Source organism: Apium graveolens, unplaced genomic scaffold (genome assembly GCF_009905375.1).
Source record: "Apium graveolens cultivar Ventura unplaced genomic scaffold, ASM990537v1 ctg5117, whole genome shotgun sequence".
Taxonomy (NCBI): domain Eukaryota; kingdom Viridiplantae; phylum Streptophyta; class Magnoliopsida; order Apiales; family Apiaceae; genus Apium; species Apium graveolens.
The window spans coordinates 73557-94903 of record NW_027418829.1 but is presented as its reverse complement, the minus strand read 5'-3'; the positions used below and the strand labels follow the sequence as shown (position 1 = coordinate 94903).

Sequence of the window (21347 nt, the reverse complement as noted above, 5' to 3'; positions counted from 1 at the left end):
TAAATAAATAATTATCATCCATTATTAATTAATTCCTCCACCATTAAATCATTCTCCTTTTATGGTGTGACCCTGTAGGTTCAATATTAAGCCGGTAGTAGAAATAAATAATAATAAAACTATTTTATCATTATTTATATAAATTCTCTAATTTATTAAATATGATTAATTAATTAATCACATTTATTCTACATCGTGAGGGATACTTCTCAGCATATCGCGACTATCCGGATAATATGAATTCACTGCTTAGAATACCAAGAACCTATTCAGTGAATAGGTACCGTACAATAAACTCCTTCTACCCTACAATGTCCCGATTAAATACAAGGCATGGATCTCGTGTCAAGCCTATCTAATTCAATCACTTGCTTACCATTTACTATGCGTAGTTATATGCAAATTAGAAACTCCTTTCTAATTTCATTCACTCTGGCCAGAGATTCCTGAACTAGCATAAGTGGATCAGCCTTGAACATTCGCTTCCTTCACTAGAAGGGGTAGATCCTTTATTGATCATACACTATCTTTGTGTACAAATTCCTATACCCAGAAGAGCCCTAATAATTGTCCCTGGAGACTAAGAACTAAACCAAAGCATAGTTCAGTGTACACAAGATGACTATGATGACCTCAAGTCTAAGGATACTTGTATAACTATCACTATGTGATCAACTGCTGACACGTGAGTGAACTCCATCAGTTGTTCAGCTGTGCGAGTCATGTTCAGTGAACTTATTCTATAATAAGCACCTACATACTATCTATAGTGTCACCACACAAATGTCTATGAGAACAGACATCCTTCATAATGAAGCAAGCATAGTATGTACCGATCTCTGCGGATTATTAATTACCAGTTAGTAATCCTACGACCAGGAACTATTTAAGTTTAGAGTTATCATCTTTTTAGGTCTCACTATTATGATCTCATCATAATCCATAAAAAGCTTTACTCTAAACTATGGTATATCTTATTTAAACACTTAAATAGATAAAGCCCGTAATAAAAACAAAACAAGTCTTTATTAATATCAATGAAATCAAAACAGATTACATAAAAGTTATTCCTAAATCCTAATACATGATTGGACTTAGGACATATTTCTTTCAGGAAGAACAACAACCAACTCATATAGTAAGGACAACCAGGTTTGTGATTCGTTTTCAAACTTTTTTAACAAATTTTCGAAAAAGATTATCCTTTACAAATTTCTAAAAGCCTTTTTGAATAAAATGATTTTTAAACATTGGTTGTCAAGCTACTACTTGAGTTTCTTGTTTGTTAGAAAGCCCGGATTACCTGGAAGGATGCTGTTTCAGACTTAGTATTGCTAATTTCGAGAACGAAGTAACCTATGATTATGAAGAAGTTGATTATTGCTAATAATAAAAGTGCAAGTATTGTTCGATAAAATTTACAACAGAATCAGCGTACGGAGTAACTATACATTCAATTACTAGGACTATCAGAGTTCAAAGAACTCATTGATTTAACAGAAGCCGGAGCATGATCGAAGAAGATTGGAAAGATTTCCAGACCTCTCTAAAAGCATAATATTATCAGCAAAAAGATCGTGATATTGAATGGTACGTGGTTATTTTAAATTAAAAGAGGAATCTCGAAGTTACTTGATAGGAACGCCATTATGATCGGATTGTTAAGATATTATACGTGTAAGTGCGATGTTAAAGATGCAAAACTTAGCAAGTAAGAATTCATTATAATGCTTGGTTGCGACGACATTTCAACAGACTTTCTAAAATTGTATATGATGCAATCGGGATATGATCGAACAAGTTTGAAAAGTGAATACAAATGAAATATGGATGATAACCCACGGCATCATTTTTGTCTTCAATATTACAGCATATATTCCTTCTCAATTCCTAAAAATGTATGAACTTCTTTTCTATAATAAACTCTTTTCTATGATATCGAAAAGGAGGATATTCCATTCCTTTCAAATTTAATTTTTCCCTCAAGTTTTGCTTTCGGATTGGGACAAACAGTGTTATGGTGAGACACTTTGTTAGAATGACGAAGAGTCGGGTGGGACGCCACCTAATCATGTGCTCAGCTGTGTGCCATATGGTACGAAAGACTGGCCATTTTAAGTACCAATGTGGTTGTCTCATTCATATTCAAATCCTTACTTCTTCTTTCTTTTCAACCCTAATTTCTATGAATTTTGAATCCTTCCAGTCGTTTCATTGTACTGTTGTTCTATGCAAGAGGTTTTCAAACAGAAATCAACGTATTCTGAATCAAGCGGATGAAGTTCCATCTACGTCTTATGCATGGGAAGGAAATAAGGGTACCTAGCGAGGATTGCAAATCACTAGTCCCAGTGAAGAATCCACTAAGAATTAAGGGAATCTACTCCAATAAGGAATACGTTTTCGAGAACGAGAATATGCGATTTTCCTATAAAATATGTTATTCAGAATGCGGACGTGATGATATGGATGATCAAGGTGAATACCTTACGTGATAAAGTATTAAAAGATGTGGGAGAAACTTAATTGTTTATCTCTCAAAGTTTTGTTGATAAGATGAATTACCCTGTTGAATTGATAAGATTGTGATTAAAGGGTTAGCAAGTCAAGAACGTGTAATTGTCAAATAAGTGAGTACCATTGGTGGAATTGAGATTCCTGGCAATAAGTGGTGTAGAATTGATTTCCCGGAAGGTAAGAAGATTTGATATTATTCTAAGGAATGGATTGACTACTAAAGCGTGATGTCCAGACAGACCGTCGTGACGAAAAGATAATTCTGAGGATGCCAAATGAGAAGGTGAGGAGGTTCAGAAGATGAAAGAAGGTAACGAATTTGTTAATAATAATTGCGGTGATCAAGATACGAGCCTTATCGTGATTATGGAATATATAAAAGTCGGAAGCAAACAAAATTTGAAGATTTTATAACGATTAAAGAGTTTCAAGATATGTTTTCAAATGGGTTATCAATATTTCTTTCGATAAAGAAGTGAAGCTCGCGATTGACTTAACACTTGAAACGAAGCCAGTGACCAAGGCCTTCCCCAAAATGGCACCAATTAAAATGAGGAAATTAGCAAAGCAGATGCAAGAGATGTTAGAAGAAGAAGCGATTAGACCTAGTGTACCCATAAGGTGCACCGATATTAATTATTAATAAGAAAGATGGAATTAAGAGATTATACGTCAACTAGCGGAAGCTCAACAAGTCTACTATCAAGAACAAGTATCTGTTACCTCAACCCAATGATTTGTTTGATCAAACGAAAGAAGCAAAGTACTTTTATGAGATTAATTTAAGACTTGGTATGTCACCAACTGAAGATTAAACCTATGGATATATCAAAGATAATTTTCAGAACTAAGTACTGTTCTCGTATCGTCAATTGGATTAACCAATATACCAGTAATATTTGAACTGGATGGACAGTTGCTTTAAGAAATATCCGAGTAAGCTATAGTTGTGATACTTAAAGTTAATGGAGGACCATGCAAAGCGTTTAATGATGACTGGGAAGTTGGAGAAGAAAGAAGTTGAATGAAATATAGTTCTTAGCATAGATAGTCAATGTAGAGAAGATCAAAAGAGATTCAACAGAAGTTAAAATTACTATGAATGAAAAGAGACCAGAAACACCAACAAAAGTAAGAAATTTTATCATGGGTCGGTTACTATTAGAACTTTATGCAGGATTTCATGAAAGTTGCAATATCTTGGACGAAGCTAACCAGGAAAAGCAAGAAGTTTTGTGAAGTGGAAAGGATGAAGGGAAAGTTTTGCGGAGTTAAATGAAAGAATGGTTTCAACACCTGTTTTATTAATTTAAAATTATCAAGGAGGTTTGGTAGTTGATAGTGATGCTTCTCATTAGGGAATAGGATGTGTGTTGATGCAGCACTATAGGGTTATTGTATATGCATCCAGACAACCGAAACCTTATGAGAAGAAGTATCCTATCTATAATTTGGGAGTAACAATAATAATATTCGTTTTGAAAGATTTGGGAAACATAATATGTATGGAGAAAGGTGTAAGATCTATACGGGCTATAAGAGGTTGAAATATATATTCACGAGGAAAAGCAAAGATAGAGGAAGGCAATAACGGACATAGAGACTATACCGGAAGAATTTTTTATGAAATTTTAGAAGTTAAAATTGGGAATCAGAGTTTATAATCCAAGCAGAAGCAAGGGTGAATAGTATGACCTTTCAGTCGAAGTTGTTAAGGGAAAGATAAGGAGATGTCAAAAGAAGATAATGGATCGATGTTAGCAGTAGCGAGAGGAAATTCATGCGCCCAGGAGAATGATCATGATATCCCCAGATTCTCCTCTAGCACTTGGACGATACAAGCAGAAGAATTAAGGAATGAGATCCCATAGAGAATTCACAATATCGAGTATTTAATCTATTGAAGAAATGCCAAGATATATAAAAACTTAAAGAAAAATAGTAATAACCGGATATAAGAAGGGAATTTCAGAATAGATTGGGAAGTGTTAGACATGCCAAAGAGTTAAAGCGAAGTATTGGAGGCCTAGTAGATAAGGCAGACCCAGGAAATGGTTTTACAAGAAACAAATTATGAAGTGTATCAATGATGTTAAGGGAGAAAAAGGAATGAAAGTATAAAAGTATGTACTGATTATCGGGAGTTTAACAAAACAATGAATAAGAAGAAGTGAGACCCTATAAAGAATTGATTACTTATGAGACCTAATTTAAGAAGTGTGTTATGTATTGAGAATTAACTTAAGATCTGACCTGAGAAAATATCAGAGATTACGATCAAAGTGAGTTCAGAAAATGGCAAGCTCTGATGATATTATATGAAATGACAATTGTATCAGGTGGCTATAAGGAATTAAGGATCATGGTGTATAAGGAGTACTTAGATAAGCAAATTGCATTTATTGATAACATCCTCAACTACTCAAGGAATAAGAAAGTCTACGTGGGATGCCCAAGGATTTTTCTCCAAAGATCAGAAGGAAAACAACTATACGTTGAGTCTTCAAAACTAAAATTTTGACCGAGGTTAACAAAAGATTCAGAATTAATCCATTAACGACTACCTAAACAAAGCTGTATGGTAACAGATGCCTTATATCGACAGAAAGGATTGGTTATAAATAAGACCACCGAGGAGTTAGTAAACGAATTGGAAAGAGTAAGAGATGTTTAACTGTTTGGAAACCAGGTTGAAAACGAGTACCGCCTATCATCCTTGAGTAAAAAGTCAAGTACGAAAATAATTCAGGAAATGTAAGATATGTTGAGAGGTTGAGTTTTAAGGAAACACTGGAATGATCATTTATCATCAATGTCAGTTTTGGAATGCTACTTTATCAAGCTTCATGCGAACGCGAGTGTAAGTTCCCATTTTTTTATTGAGATAAAGTGAGAGAAAGGAAGTTGTTAAATTCTAAGTTAATTCTACACACCAAGAGCGTAATGTTATTGGTTAAAGCAGCTCGGAGTAGACAAAGAAAGAAGACGAAATTGTATTGAGAGAAAGTATGAGCATATAAATAGGACCAGTATTGTTAGTAAAAGTGTCGTCTTGAAAGAGATTGGATAAGTGTGAGTAGAAGGGACAAGCTAAGTCCTAAAATTAGTGAACCATTCGAGGTATTGATAAATATAGATAAAGTTGTTCATAAATGATATGACCGTCATACCTGTGTGTACACTTAATGTATTTTACTTGTCAATGTTAAAGTGATAAGTATTGAGTTGGAATTAAATGATTGATCAGGAGCCAATGGGCTCTTGTCCAAGTTATTCTGCATATAGTGATCAATCCAAATTCTTGATCGTCAAAGGCAAGTCCTTGGAAACGAGTGCATACCTATTGTGAGTACGTTTGAACCCTCGAATATAAGGGTCTACTTAGAAATTTGAGTCAGATATGCTTGATAAATATCCTCACTTAATTAGTTAGACCAGATTCTGAGGACAGAATCCTTTTAAGGGGGGAAGGATATAACGACTCGTGTGTTTTTGAATTATTTAAATATGTGATTATTACGGAAATTATTAAATAAAATATGTGTATTGATTTTGATTGCTCAGTGTTGGTTGATTATTATATAGGTGTAATTTATAATATACCGGGTTGTTCATGTGATTAATTATGAGTCGTATTGGATTGTTTTCATTTTCAAAACTGGATTTGGTGCAAATTTATTTGCATAAATATTGGGAATATTTCAAAAAAATATTTTTATGATTTTATAATTACAATAATTATTTTTAGGATTTTATAAAATTGAGAAATTAATATTTTATTAATTATTTATCTTTAAATGATTTTCTGAATGCTTTTATTTTCAAAATCCATATTTAATTCTATAATTCTTCAAAAATTATGAAACCCGTATTTATTTAAGTTTGGAATATTCTGAGAATTTTAAAATTATTTTGAAAATTTTCGGGATTAGTTTCACGCGCTCGTCGTTTCGTTTTATTGATAAAAGTGGGTATAAGTGACATTTCAAAAATTGTGTTAAAATTTTGAAACTTACGTTTTTATTTACTTCGGGATATTTATAATATTATAAGATTATTTTCGCGATTTTCTGAATTTGTTTTAAACGCACCTCGGTTCCTTAAATGAGAAATGCGGGTATAAATTGCGTTTCAGAAATTATTTTAAAATTCCGAAATTTATGTTTTTGTAAACTCCGGGATATTTATGACATTTTAAAATTATTTTCGTAATTTTCGGAGGCTTTTTTATTTGCACCTTGTTCCGTTAATTTCAAATTGTGGGACAAAATAGATCTTTAAATCTTCGTAATTATCCTAAACGAAACGTGTCAGTTTTATAGACGATGTATTGCCACGCTTTTCCTGCTGGTATTTTACTGGAAAATAAAAAAAAAAACAAAACAACAAGCACGCACAGTTCCTCTGTATCTCTCTTGATCCATTTGTCTTTCCTCTCGGTTTAATTTCTCTCGGTACACTCTCTCAAATCCCTCCTGTTAATCTCTCATTTCTCCCTTAATCTCTTTATTCCTCCTCCTTCACTCCTCTTTCTTGCTGACCGTTTTTCTCGGTTTCTTCCTTTCCGGCACAAGGTCGTCGCACCTGTTCCTTTTGTTCCGTTGATGCTGGTGTTAATTTCCATGGTATTTCAGAAATATACATATATATACTCACATATGTGTGTTGAATCTCCCGTGTTTCTCTGTGTGTATGCCGCCTTGTTCTCTCCTCCGGCCGCCGTGATGCCGCCTATTTTTCCGGCGAGGTGTCATTGGTGCGGTGGTGATTGTTAAGTGTGTGTGTAAATATTGTGTGTGTAAATATTGTGTGTGTGTGTCAAGTGTGTGTGCGTGCAGTGTGTGTGTGCAGCGCCGATGGCGCGTGTATTACCTGAAGTGTGATAGTGTGGTTCGAGTGTGCTTTGCTTCTGTTGCTTGGTTATTAATTAAATTATTATGTTTGTTTTTATTTTCTGCAGAGGCATATTTGACGGATTTTGTGAAATAAAAATATTGAATTCGTGCGGGAAATTATTAAAAAATAATCGGTGAAATTCGTGATTGGAAACCCGATTCGGGTACCTTCGAATTTTACCGCCGTCGACGATGAGCCTCGGCGAGTCGACGGTGGACAGTGATGATCCAATTCTGAGTCCTAATATGAATAAAAATATAAAATGCGAATAAGAGTAATAGTTAAATAATATCGGTGATTGGGATTCGTGTATTTGGATTGTGATTTGGGTTGTCATTGTAGTTGTTGTGAATTGATTTGACGTCGATATTGTGTTCGATGGGTAGTCCGATAAATAAAAGAGACGCTGCCCGATTTCCGGGAAATTCACCTACGAAAATACGGAAGCGTATCTGACGATTATCGGGACGTCGAATGGTTATATAGATATATATGTGTCTTATATGGAACTCGATTGCACGATGTGATGAAATAATTTGCTATAATCCATAACCCTGATTTTGTGAAATTACAAGTATACGTATTTTCGGAAAGCGAACACCAAACCGATTTCTCGAGAATGTGAACCCTGATTGTTGGGTGTGTTGTTATATTATAATAATCCATATAATTACGAGTCGGGTTTGAATATCGGTAAGTAAAAATTAGTATTGAGGATATGTCAAGCATACCTAGACGTCTAACGTAGGGTATTTTGACCCTGTAGGTTATAGTCGGGAACCTGAAAGTGGACGATGGACTAAAGATAACATAGTGGTCAGTCGACGAGCTCAGTAGAGTTTCAACAGAAAGACCTGAGTGTCGAAGTCGAATCCAATGGGATCTAATGGTTGGGCGTTAGAACCTGAGCAGCAGAGTTGGCTCAGGGTTGATCAGTAATAGTTGTAAAGCCTTGTAAGGCAAGTATTTTTGAACTTTTCTTCAAGATATGTTACCAATGTTTCGAACTGTTTTATAACATATTGTTATCATTAAACATAACTCCTGTTTTATAATGCATATGCTTTAAACTATTTACCCTTAAACCCTGATTCTTTCTTGATCTTGAGCCGTAAGCCTTATTATTTGCAAACAGTACTTTGTTGATCCTCAGACACCATACCACACAAATATGATACTACTTCTCAAATGTATAACTACCAAACTTCAAACACTGGAACAAAATTGCTTGAAAACACAAAAGTTTTTATATCTCAACCATTTCTTACAACATCAAAGAACTATACCTCGAACAATCATTATTTGTTAAATACCTGATCACTTTACAAACTGAAAACCGTTTCTTATACGTACCTTGATACACCCCTGTGATGCATCTTGAATTGCATTATGTTTTAATACCGATGCTTTATCGCTGTTGAATATGATCTTGTTCATTGAATTACATTGTTATTACACTGAATTGTTTTAGAATTGGATAGTTTTCTTTATATGGACCAGATTCGTGGTCAGACCAGATTCGTGGTCGAATTAGGCCAATGTGTGCCTGGGATCCAGTAATTAGAGCAGTGTTGTGTGCTTTGCTCGGGGTTAGTGCGTGACTGATCAACAGCCTAACCTTGGTTTTAAAATTTAAAATGAATATCCAATTCTAATGACTAGTTAAAAAGAAACTTGATTCATCTGAATCATCTCACTTGATCATTGTTTAACCCCAGTTTTCGTTATTATGACTTGCTGAGCTAGTTAGCTCACTTTTGCAAATCTTTTTATGTATTCTATAGTTAAAAAGGGATACGGTTGATAGCGAGGTTTCCCAATTCAATGTACGAGCTAGGATTCCAGATTGAGTTGGATCAAGCTAGCAGAAGCTTATGGAGGTAGTGAGATAGTAAGATTGTAAGAATAATTTTATTATCAGCTGTAAGTTAAATTAGTTGGGATTTGGTACGTTGTAATAAAAATTAAGGTCGTGGCTTGTTTTCATACTTTAACCTGTTGCGATCCATGGTTTTGTGAAGCAGGGTCATTATAAATAATATTTCTTATACAGGTTGATATATTGTGTTTGTGTTGTGGACCCCAAACTTCTGACCCGAGTTTGGAGGGCGCCACATCTAGCATGGGTCTTGACTATGCTCTCAAACCATTATAGAAGCAATTAATTACCATCCAATCAGGCATTCCATGATGAGGACACTTCCTAAGCATCTCCTTGTAGCTCTCCCAAGCTTCACATAAAGATTCTCCCGACTGTTGTGCAAATTGAGTAAGAGCATTCCTGATTGCAGCTGTTTTTGCCATACAGAGAATTTAGTAAGAAATTTCTGAGCAAGATCCTCCCATGTCACAATAGAACCTGCTGGTAAAGAGTGCAACTAGCTCTTACCTTTATCCCTCAGAGAAAACGGGAAAAGTCTCAGTTTTACAGCATCTTCCGAAACACCATTGAACTTGAAGGTGTCACAAATCTCGATGAAATCCCTAATGTGCATATTGGGATATTCCGTTGGAGCACCCCCAAACTGGACTGAATTCTGTACCATTTGAATCGTGCCAGACTTGAATTCAAAGGTATTAGACGTAATGGCTGGTCTGACAATGCTGGACTGAATGTCATTGATTTTCAGTTGAGAATAATCTTTCAATGCTTTTGTTTCTGCTGCTGGTTCTCCCATTACAATGATCACTTTCGTTTATACTTCCTCTAGTGTGTCCTTACGAGATTGAGAACGTGTTCGCATACACGCTCGCTCGTATACCTGAAACAGACAAGCAAAGTAAAATTGGTAAGAGAAATAATCTGAGTCAGTGAACTTTAACGACCACTGATTATAAGCACATAAACTAAATTGAACATCGAGTCCCCGGTAGCGGCGCCAAAAACTTGTTCGCACAAAAACAGGCAAGCGTACGCGGTCACAAGTAGTATAAAATTAAGTTCAGTTCGTTCCCACAGAGACTGGTTTAATTCATAATGTGCACTTATGTAACAATATGTGATTATTATTCACTGCTAAGACAAGTATCAAATTGAGTTTTATTATCTAAAAGTAATTATGCTAGAATGAATTAACTAAGAGATTAAAATCAAGTTACTTATATGAAATAAAACATGGGATTTCAACTTCATTAAATACTTCATTCAGAGTTTATGCCTTTAATCATAGTATGTGATGGTTATGATAACTAATTAGACAACACGAAATTAGTACACGCTATCTTTCAATATACGTATACCCTACCATACAAATTAGATAGAAGCTGGAAGACACCAATTATGTTTAGACCTTATATGTCCATAAGATTTGAAAACATAACTGTTTAAGATCAATTTATCCATTGAGATCACACAGGGCAGCGTAAGATGGTTAAAATTACACTACAAATCATGCATGTTAAAACATCCATAAACCTATGCTAACATGGAAAGTTCTAAATCCCTATATCCACTTTCGCATTCAATAGAGATTAACCATACAACTTAGATGTTAGCTACCCATCCAAGAAGATTAAGCACAACCATACGAGGAAATCAATACTTCATCACACACTGAAAACTTTAAGGCAATCAACTACTAAACTCCATAAATAAATCTGTCCCATTATAAAGATTAGCTCGTCATCATGGGTTCCAATGAAAATATGATAGTAAAAAGGTTCTGAATACTACAAGCGAATATTAAAGTATTAAGGTTAAGACAATAAATCCGAAATGAGCATCCAAAGTATTGCCTAATTAGAAGAATAAAAAAATAAAATGTAGAACTAGATCTTTTTCTTCTTAGCCGTCTTGTGCTCTCCACTTTTTGTTTCCTTTCCAATTTTGTCCTTCTGATTGATATCTTATGGTATTTATACTTCCAGATTACTTTGACCGCACAAAACTTCCAATCAGAATCAAAACAGGTTTTCTTTCTGAACAACCTAGCGCGGGTGTGCCAAGACACAACGCGGCCATGCTGACCTTCTGTTCAAGTAGCACGGGCGCGCCAAGGTAGAGGGCGGCCGCGCTTGCCTTCTGCCAAAAAAATCTACTTTCTTTATTTCTCGCTCTGCTCCTCTGGCAAGGTTTCGCCCATCATTTCCTGATCTCATTCCACCATAGAAGCATAGAAAAGTCCATTCCTGTCTCTAGTTATAGCTTTGCAAAGACTCAACAAAAATACATCAAAAACACCACATACTTGAGGTCAAGTCATCAACTTAAGCTGATATGAAGCGTTCTAAATGGATATAAAATCCACTTATCAGTCATTTATATTGATCACGGTCCTTTTCTCCTGAAAGTTATCCCTTGTCACCAAGATCACCCATATGAAATTTATTGTCTTGTCTAAGGCCTTTTTGTATGTGAAGAAGTGGTTGTTTAGAGAAGCCCTGAGAGCCTTTAGCAGTTCATCAAATTCCCTGCTTAAACTAGGTCTCTCAGCTGCTTTTATAAGCCTCTCCATTCCAACATCAACTTCTGTGGATTTGTCTTTTTGAACAGCTTGAACAGATGCTTAGACGGATGATCTTTATAGCCTAGCCTCAATCTCCCCCTTAGTCTTGTTAGCAGGAAAGATGTGAGGTGTAGGGATTTAGGCCTAACAGCTTATGTATGTGCAGGCAAAGGAATGTTGAGTGTTCCCAAGGTGGCTCCTAATGAGACTGAATTATGCATTTGTGGATGCTTATGGGAGTCCACCAAGGTTTGAATATCAGTCTGTTGACTTTGGACCATAGCTGTGAGTTGTGATACTTGAGTTATCAATGACTCGTTGGCTGACTGAAAAGTGGAGACTTGAGATTGGAGTGCTTGAATTTGCAAGTTGGTTGATGTTGACATTGGGGGTTGAGATGCTGAGGAGAGAGAAGTGCCAAATGTAGCTTACACAACTTCCTTGATTCCTTCCATCCAAAGAGTAGATGACTCATATCTAGCCTGATGGAGTTGATCCAGTTTGACCCTGATGTCATTTTCACTTATGATTTTCTTCTGGAAAACTTCATGTAGAGCTATAAATGACTCCCTGAGATTCTTGATGCTCTTGTCTACATATGATAAATCAAACATGGCCATTTGATCAGTAAATCTAGAGAATTTTTGCTTGATTTCCACTTGAGAAGGAATGATCTCATCTAGCTTGTCCTTGACCAGTTTCCTTGTTTTATCTTGATGATCATTCGGTTACAGTTTTAGAGCTTTACCAAAGGGATGAAAAGCTTTAAGTTGAGCTTTGTAGACCTCAGTGACTGCATCATAGACTTCTTATGGAGTTAGAGATTTGGCATTAATCCCAAGAATAGTTAAGTACTCCTTCCTGAACCTTGCTAACACTACATCCATATCTAAACTAAAGTCTTTATCCAGCCAGGAATCACAATTTCCATCTTGTTCAGCTTCATTTACAATTTTGGCCTGCTGTTCTTGAACCCCTGTCTGATAGGAAAGCATGATAGCTTGGTAATCTTGGTTAGACATGTCTGAGATGAGAAGCTGTTGTAAAATTTGAACAAGTCCAGATAATTGATCAACTAAAAGATCATTGATACTTGCTGGTTGAGCTTCTGCCTCATGTAGCCATTGTAAGATCAAATGAGGTTGAGGTTGAGAAGGGTTAGAGGTGGATGGTTGGTCTGTTGGGTTTGAAGTGGAGGGTAGAGACTCAATGAACCACATGTGACAGATGTTACAGTTTGACTCATAGGTTGAACTGTGGTTATGACAGTTTGTTATTCTTCACTTATGGTGGAAGCCTCCGTCGAAATTGGAGGGGAGTTGACTAGGTTACTGTCATGTACTCTAGCCTCAAACCATTGTACTTCTTTCAAAGTATAGTCACTTGAATGTGATGTACTTGCCTCCCCCATAGCAGGATCATTGGCAATTGAACTCCTATCTTCAATTGTGAGAGCAATTTCAGCTAGGGTTTTTAGGGGAGTTATTCCTTCAAGAGGAACCTCCAATTGAATTGGAGAGGATTTAAATAGCTCCCCCTCGGGAGTACTACCCTTAAACCTTACAACATGTGAAGGTTGATTTGCACATGAAGGTGCATTAAAAACTATCACAGGGTCTTCAGTAAAAACTGATGAAACCCTTGTGTTTGTGTTGGTGTCATCAAGGTCTACCCCAGCATGTAGTCTCTCACAAACTAAATTTGGGTCCTGGGTGGTGAGCACAGTCTTTTGAGCCATGTCACATGATGTTGGCAACACTTGCGAATCAGATTCAAGTGTTTGATTGAATGAAGAAGAAATTTGAAAAATGTGGTTTTGAATTTCAGAATTTAGTGTTGGAAGCTCCCCTGAGTAGATGAGGGAGCTTCAAAAGATGAGCTCTCTTTGTGTGCGCCATCCTTATTTCTTCTTTTATACACTTGAATTTGCTCAAGTGTTGGTGTAGACTCTTTACATGGTGCACTAGGGAGAGTGCTCTTTTTAATAGAGACACCTTGTTGAGAGGATGCCCCTAGAGTCTGTTTAATTCCCTGTTTTAAAACTGCCTCCTGTTGGGAGGGTGTAGAGGTGGTCAATTGAGTGGTCAACTCAGCTTTCTTAACCTTCTTTGGTTTTCTAACCAGGTGAGACTCAGGTTATGTATTATCCTCACCACTCTCACTAACTACTTTCAAGGGTGCCTGCTTCCTCTTCTTTTTACCGACTTCAGCCTTTTGAGAGGATAAATTGGTTGGTTTCCTAGATTCTAGTGGTACAAAAGAAAGAGTCTCATCTTGGGAAGGTCCATGTTGGTTGTCCTATGTTTATTCTTCCACAGGGACATGAGCCATTACTGTACTAGATTCAATGTTAGACCTCATATCAGGCATAGTTTAAGGGTAAGTCCTGAATCTCTCCAACATGAATGGAGTGAGTCTAAGACTTACAGTTACCTTATTTTTAGTAGTAAGTGAACCAAATAGAACTTTGGACACTTGCTAAAGTTTCCTATTTGTGTTCTATCTATACCATTTAGCATGTGAATGTCATGCACTTTATAATTTAAAGCAGACATTATAAAAATTTAGGAAGAAAAATTTCCTTACCTCTTGATGTCAGGGGCATTGTGAGCCTGGTGCTCAGCTCCTCCATAATGAGATAACCTACATTGAGGTGTCTATTGTGGGCCATTGAGAACACCAGCTTCTAGACAACACTTGAGATGTTATCATACCCTATTTTTCTGCGAGTGAAGGCCCTCACAATGAAGTCAAATAGAAAGGACCATTCCCTTCTCAAGTTCTTCTTTTCCAGGGTTGCTAAGTTGATCTTCTCACTATAGTTTATGAATTCCATGAACTCAGCTAGCTCTTCTTGAGTTGGAACCTCCACCATCTTGTCTGTAGGGATGCCCAAAGCCACATTGACATCATCCTCAGAAAATTCCACTTGTTGGCCTCTAATTGAGCAGTTGACCACAATAGATATAGCCTGGTTTTTATGCACCACAGTACTCACCACAACCGTGTTCCAGAAATCCCTGAGAACATCAAAGTATAACACTGGATTTACAGTCAAAGCACCTGCAAAGTATGTTTCAGAAAGAAATTTCACAAAACTCTTGAAAATATCAGGAGCCTGATTTGCATCTATAAATGCAAGATAGTTGGTTCCTTCCTTTGGGATAAAGGGTATAACTGTGTTTAATTCCATTGTAAGTGTTTGAATTTGAATGGGTAGGAAAAATTAGAAAGAAAAAGTTTGAAACAAGAGAGAGAGAGAGAGCGCGGTTAAGAATTGAAGAAATTAGGTCAATTGAGATCTCGAAAGCATAAAAAGTCACTCAATCAAGAAGTCTGGGTATTTATAGGCTTGTGAATATGACATCGAGAAGTGGATAAAATGTTTGGTATTTGTTTATCAAGAAGTCGCGTGATATAATAGATACATGTCGATATGTCACTTTCCTGACTCATGCCGAGAACTAGAAAATGACTTATCGAGATGTCAAATAAATACCCAGTTTGTCCAAAATGGACTGAAATATTCTAAATTTTTATTGATTAAATCAATATAAAATTGAAATGAATTTATTTCAAAACTATCATACTAAAAAATAATTTATTAAATAAAATTATTCCAGTCTGAGTTAAAAATAAGTTTAAATTGTTCTTGTAGAGACTCAAAATGATTCACTTAAGATCTCTATAATACTTATCGAGAAGTCATAGAGTGTCTAATTGTGACTTATCGAGATGTCCATTTGAGAAGTCTGGTAATGACCTTATTCGAGAAGTCATTCAAGAAGTCATAATAACTTATCGAGATGTCCACGAGAAGTCTAAAAAAGACTTGTCGAGAAGTAAAAATAACTTATCAAGAAGTCCATTCGAGAAGTCCAAAACTGACTTATCGAGAACTACTTCAAGAAGTCTCAAAATGACTTATCGAGAAGTCATCTATACTTATCAAGAACTCAGTCTCTATGTAATTTTGCTGCTTTTCAGGCCTGTCTTTTATTAACTTCATATATTGGAGATATGAATTAACAAGGAGACAGTTTACTTAAAATTTGAAAATGTCTAAGTTCAAAAAAATAAAATGAGAAATAAAAATGCAGAGAAATCTGAAATATTTAAAATTCAAATTCCAGTTAATTTCCAATTAATCAAACAAGTTTTTATTTATCAGAAATTAATCTGCTGCAAAACATTAGCTGAGTTCTTGCCTTTAGGATGAAGAATTTAACATTCCAATTTCACTAAAAGGTTTGGTGAAAGTTCCTTTATCCAAAGGTTTAGTAAAAATGTAAGCTAATTATTTTTCTGTTGGAACAAAAATGAGCACAATGGTACCATTTACAACATGTTCTCTAATAAAATGGTACCTTACATCAATGTGCTTTATTCTAGAATGATTAATTGGATTAGCCACAATAGAAATAATACTAGTATTATCACACATAATTGGAATTTTGTGTAACACTAGGCCATAATTCATTAGCTGATTTCTAATCCAAAGCACTAGAGCACAGCAACTTCCAGCAGCTATGTATTCATCCTCAGTTGTGGAAGTTGACACAGATTGTTATTTCTTTCTATACCAGGATACAAGTCTCTGCCCAAAAATTGACATCTTCTATTAGTGCTCTTCCTGTCAACCCTGCATCCAGCAAAAGATGCATCTGTGTATCCAACTGCTTCATATCATGTTCCCTTAGGATACCATAATCCCAAATTTGGAGTCCCCTTCAAGTATCTCAAAATTCTCTTTACAACTATCAAATGTGATTCTTTTAGATTTGCTTGAAACCTTATGCACAGACATGTTGCAAATATAATGTCTGGTCTACTATCAGTCAAATATAACAATGATCCTGTTATTCCTCTATAACCTGAAATGTCTACACTTTTCCTTTCTTAACTTCATCCAACTTTGTAGCTGTAGACATAGGTGTTGATGCAGGTGAACAATCAACCATGCCAAACTTCTTCAATCAATTCTTGACATACTTAGTTTGACTGATGAAGAGTCCATCACTTCTTTGGCTGACTTGAAATCCAAGAAAGTAACTCAACTCTCCCATCATACTCATTTCATATTCACTCTGCATGAGCTTTGAGAATCTTTGACATAGCTTTTCATTAGTAAAACCAAAAATGATATCATCCACATAGATCTGAACTAGGATCATACCATCACCATGCTGCTTGTAGAATAGAGTCTTGTCTATTATTCCTCTAGTGAATCCATGTTTAAGTAAAAATTCTGATAGTGTGTCATACCAAGCTCTAGGTGCTTGCTTTAGTCCATAGAGAGCTTTAAGTAATTTGTATACAAAGTATGGAAATTCTTGATCTTCAAATCCAGGTGGTTGCTGCACATAAACTTCTTCTTCCAACTCACCATTTAGAAATGCACTCTTTACATCCATTTGATACACCTTGAAATTTGAGTGTGCAACAAATGCAAGAAAGATGCTTATTGCTTCAAGTCTTGCAATTGGAGCAAAAGTTTCATCATAATCAATTCTTTTTTCCCGTGAGTATCATTTTGCAACCAACCTTGCTTTGTTTCTTGTTACAATCCCATTCTCATCCATTTTGTTCCTGAACACCCACTGTGTTCCAATTACACTTCTGTTCTTTGATGCGGGAACCAATTCCCAAACTTTGTTTCTTTCAAACTGATTTAGCTCCTCTTGCATAGCAGATATCCAATTAGGATCAAGTAGAGCTTCCTTAGTTTCTTAGGCTCAACTTGTGAAAGAAAACATGCATGAAGACATTCATTTGCAGTTGCACTTCTAGTCCTTACTCCAGCAGTTGGATCACCAATAATTATTTCTCTTGTATGACTCCTGTCCCATTTCCTAGTGTGAGTTTGTTGACTTGAGTTCTCTGCATTTTTTTCATCATTGACATGACTGGCAGAACTTTCTCCTATTTCTCCCCCTGAGTTTGTGCTATCAAATTTAGGTGTTTGAGATGAGCTTCCATTCTCATGATTCACTTGTTCAGTTGACTCTTCATCCATTTTGTTATTTCTGTTCACTTCAGCTTCATCTTCAAGATCACAATCAATATTGAGATTTTCAAATTTAAGGGCCTCAGCTTCATTTTCATCAAAGCATTCCAAGCCTGGACACTTGTCATCATCAAAAGTCACATATGTGCTTTCCATAATTTTCTTCTGTTCAATCACATAAACTTTGTAGGAAGTTCTCTCCAATGAATATCCCAGAAAAATTGCTTCAAAAACTTTGGAGTCAAATTTTCCCACATATTCAGAGTTGTCTTTCAAAATATAACACTTGCTTCCAAACACATGAAGATGCTTCACAGTAGGCTTTATTTTAGACAAGATTGAGTAGGGTGATTTTCCAAGATTCTTGTTAATGAGATATTTGTTTTGAGTGTAACATGTTGTGTTGACAGCTTCTTCCCAAAAACTTGTTGGTAGTTTGGCATCTTGCAGCATTGTTCTAGCAGTCTCCACTAATGTTCTATTTTTACTCTCAATAACACCATTATGTTAAGGTGTCCTGGATGCTGAGAATTCTTAAACAATGCTATTGTTTTTGCAGCTGTCAGTTAAAGTTGTATTTCTGAATTCCGTGTCATTTTCACTCCTCAATCTTTTCACACAATTTTGATCTTTAGCCTACTTCTCGATATTCTTGATGTGTTCAATTATGATGTGTGGAGTCTCATTCTTAGAATGAATAAATTCTACCCATGTGTACCTTGAGTAGTCATCCACCATCACAAGTGCATATTGCTTTCTTGAAATTGACAAGACATTAACTGGTCCAAATAAGTCCATGTGAATAAGTTGCAAAGGTGCACTTATGAAATTCACAGTTTTACTTTTATGACTTTATTTCTTCATTTTTCCTTTTTAACAAGCCTCACAGACCTCATTTTGAGCAAACTCCAGATTTGGCATGTCTCTCACTAACTCCTTTTTAACTAGGATATTGATTGCCTTGTAATTCAGGTGAGAGAGCTTTTTATGCCATATCTTGATTTGTTCTTCAGATGCCTTGGTGTAGAAGCAATAAATTCCATCCTCATTTGCTGAGTCCAGGTCTGCAATAAATAAACTTCCCTTCTCTCCTCCTTTCAAAGCAGTTTTACCAATCTTTTTGCTGACAATTAGGCATTCTCCTTTGTCAAATAAAACATTGAATCCTCTATCTGTAAATTGGCTGACACTCAGGAGAATCACCTCAAGACCAACTACCAGTGCTACATCTTAAATGACAATATTTCCAGATATTATCTTGCCATATCCTATTGTGAAACCTTTGTTGTTGTTTCCAAAAGCCACTAATGGGCCAACCATCTCCTCAAATTATGATAGCAGGGCCATATCACCTGTCATATGTCTTGAGAATCCACTGTATATGATCCATATGACCTTCTTCACTTTGCCCTGTGTTTTTTATGAGGATGACTCTCCTTGCTACAAGGCCATGCGTGCATAATTTCCTGCTTCCTCCTCATCATCATTATTTGAATCATCCCAACTCTTTCCTTCTGTAATATAAGCTTTACCATATTTCTTTCTTAGAAGAGCCTCATCCTTTGCCTCCAATTCAAGGTAAGTCTTATCTTTTTTCACTTTCTTTGGCTTTCTACATTCTGTGGCAAAGTGGCCCAATATTAAATTTTTGATCTGTCAACAGATCCAGTCTTGTATCCACTCTTATCATCAGAGTTGTACTGAGTTTTTCCTTTTCAGCCATTGTCCTTGTTGAATGTCTATCCTTTGTACTTGAATAACTTTGGCTTTTTACTCTAATATTAGAGAATTTTTTTGCTAGGTAAGCCATGGATTGATCCAACTTATCCAGTTCATCCAAGGTATAGAACTCATCTTCTTCAAGTTCAAGAATAACTTGCTTATGTGGTTCCTTGTTCTTTTGCTCATTAATTGAAACAACTGGAGTCTGGATTTCTAGTTCATCATCAGATGACTGGATGTCATGAAAAACTAGTGCACTTGATCCATCAACAATGTGCCCTTAACCAACTCTTAAAAATTTTCTTCGGATCATTTCCAGTTTATCGGTTTTTAGGATACCATACAAAACCTCCAGTGTCATTCTGCTCAAGTCTCTCCCTTCTCTTATAGCTGAAATCTTCTATTCCAAATGGTCAGAAAAGGTGAGCAAAAATATCAAGTTAACCTCCTCAGCTTCATAGTATTTGTCATGAAGCTACAAGTCATTAATCAGCTTATTGAATCTTTTAAAAACATCAGTAATACTCTCCTTTGGTTTAGCCATAAAACCCTCATACTAAGATACCAAGATCCTCATTTGATTTGACCTAAATTCCTCTGTTCCCTCACATAAAATTTATATATACTCCCTGGTCTGTTTGGCTGTGTCACAGTTGATAATGTTATTATACATTACATTGTCAAGTGACTCTATCAGAATTAGTTGCAAGCCACTATCCAGAGAGACTTTCTCCTTTTCAATCTCAGAGTACTTTGAGGGATCCTTAGGAGCATAATGAGTTGGGATGACCATGACTTCATCTTTAGATTCCCCAACTCTTTCCATGGGAGTGAAAGAGCTATTTTTGAGAATCTGAACATATAATGGGTTGGCCATCTTTATAAACAGCAATATCTTATTTTTCCATAATGTATAGTTGGCTCTATCAAAGGTTGGTATCTTGATACTGCTTAGCTTCTGTGTATTCATTCTTCCAAGTTCTTTAATCTGTTTGCTTTCATATTTTTCTCTAATACCAGTTATTAGGTAATGAATACATCATAAAGATGGGGGTGAATGTGTTTTAGATATTTTTATGGCTTTTTGAATATTTGTTACTTGGTTAACAAAGCAGATTAGAGATGCAGTAATCTTATGTTATCAGAAATAAAATAGTGAACATAATATTTCAAAACTCACTTAATTTTATATTAAAATGAAGCTAGTATTTTGCTACAAATCCCGGGTTCTTTGTAAGTAAAGAACTTAGCTTCTTCCTTGAGAGAGTTACACGAAAAACTAGATCTATTTGACACTTATAAAAATAAAGGACCATTGTTTACTTTATAGATTAGTAAACACAGGTTTACACAACATGCAACAAGATGTACTAAACCCTACTTTAAGTTATCTCTAAAGCTTTCCATTTCTGGCTTAGTGTATCTTTGTAAATCATGTAGATCTGTGACTTTCCTTTGTCAGTTAATCTTGACCTTTGATCTTGTACTCTTCAAGTTGCTTTTGTAGACTTTTCAATCTAAGTGATTAGATCATTTGTTGATTGATAATCTTGAATATTTAACTTGTCTGCATCCTGTACTTGAGGTTCATATCGAGATCTCCAGTTTGGTGTATAGAGAACTAACATCTCGATAAGTATAATGGCTTATCGAGATCTCTTAGTTCTCTATAAGTGTCTTTAATTTGTCGAGGTCTCTGAGTTCTCTATAAGTAAATTTGGCTTGTCGAGGTCTCCAAAACTCCGCATATAGAAATGACT

The 21347-nt window shown here is 35.6% G+C and overlaps 1 non-coding gene across 1 annotated transcript; it reads left to right on the top strand.

Annotated features, from left to right (window-relative positions):
- Positions 1-9595: 9595 nt before the first annotated feature.
- Positions 9596-9702, top strand: LOC141702439 (small nucleolar RNA R71). The gene has a single exon (XR_012567106.1). It is a non-coding gene; the product is annotated as a small nucleolar RNA R71 (small nucleolar RNA).
- The last annotated feature ends 11645 nt before the right edge of the window (positions 9703-21347 follow it).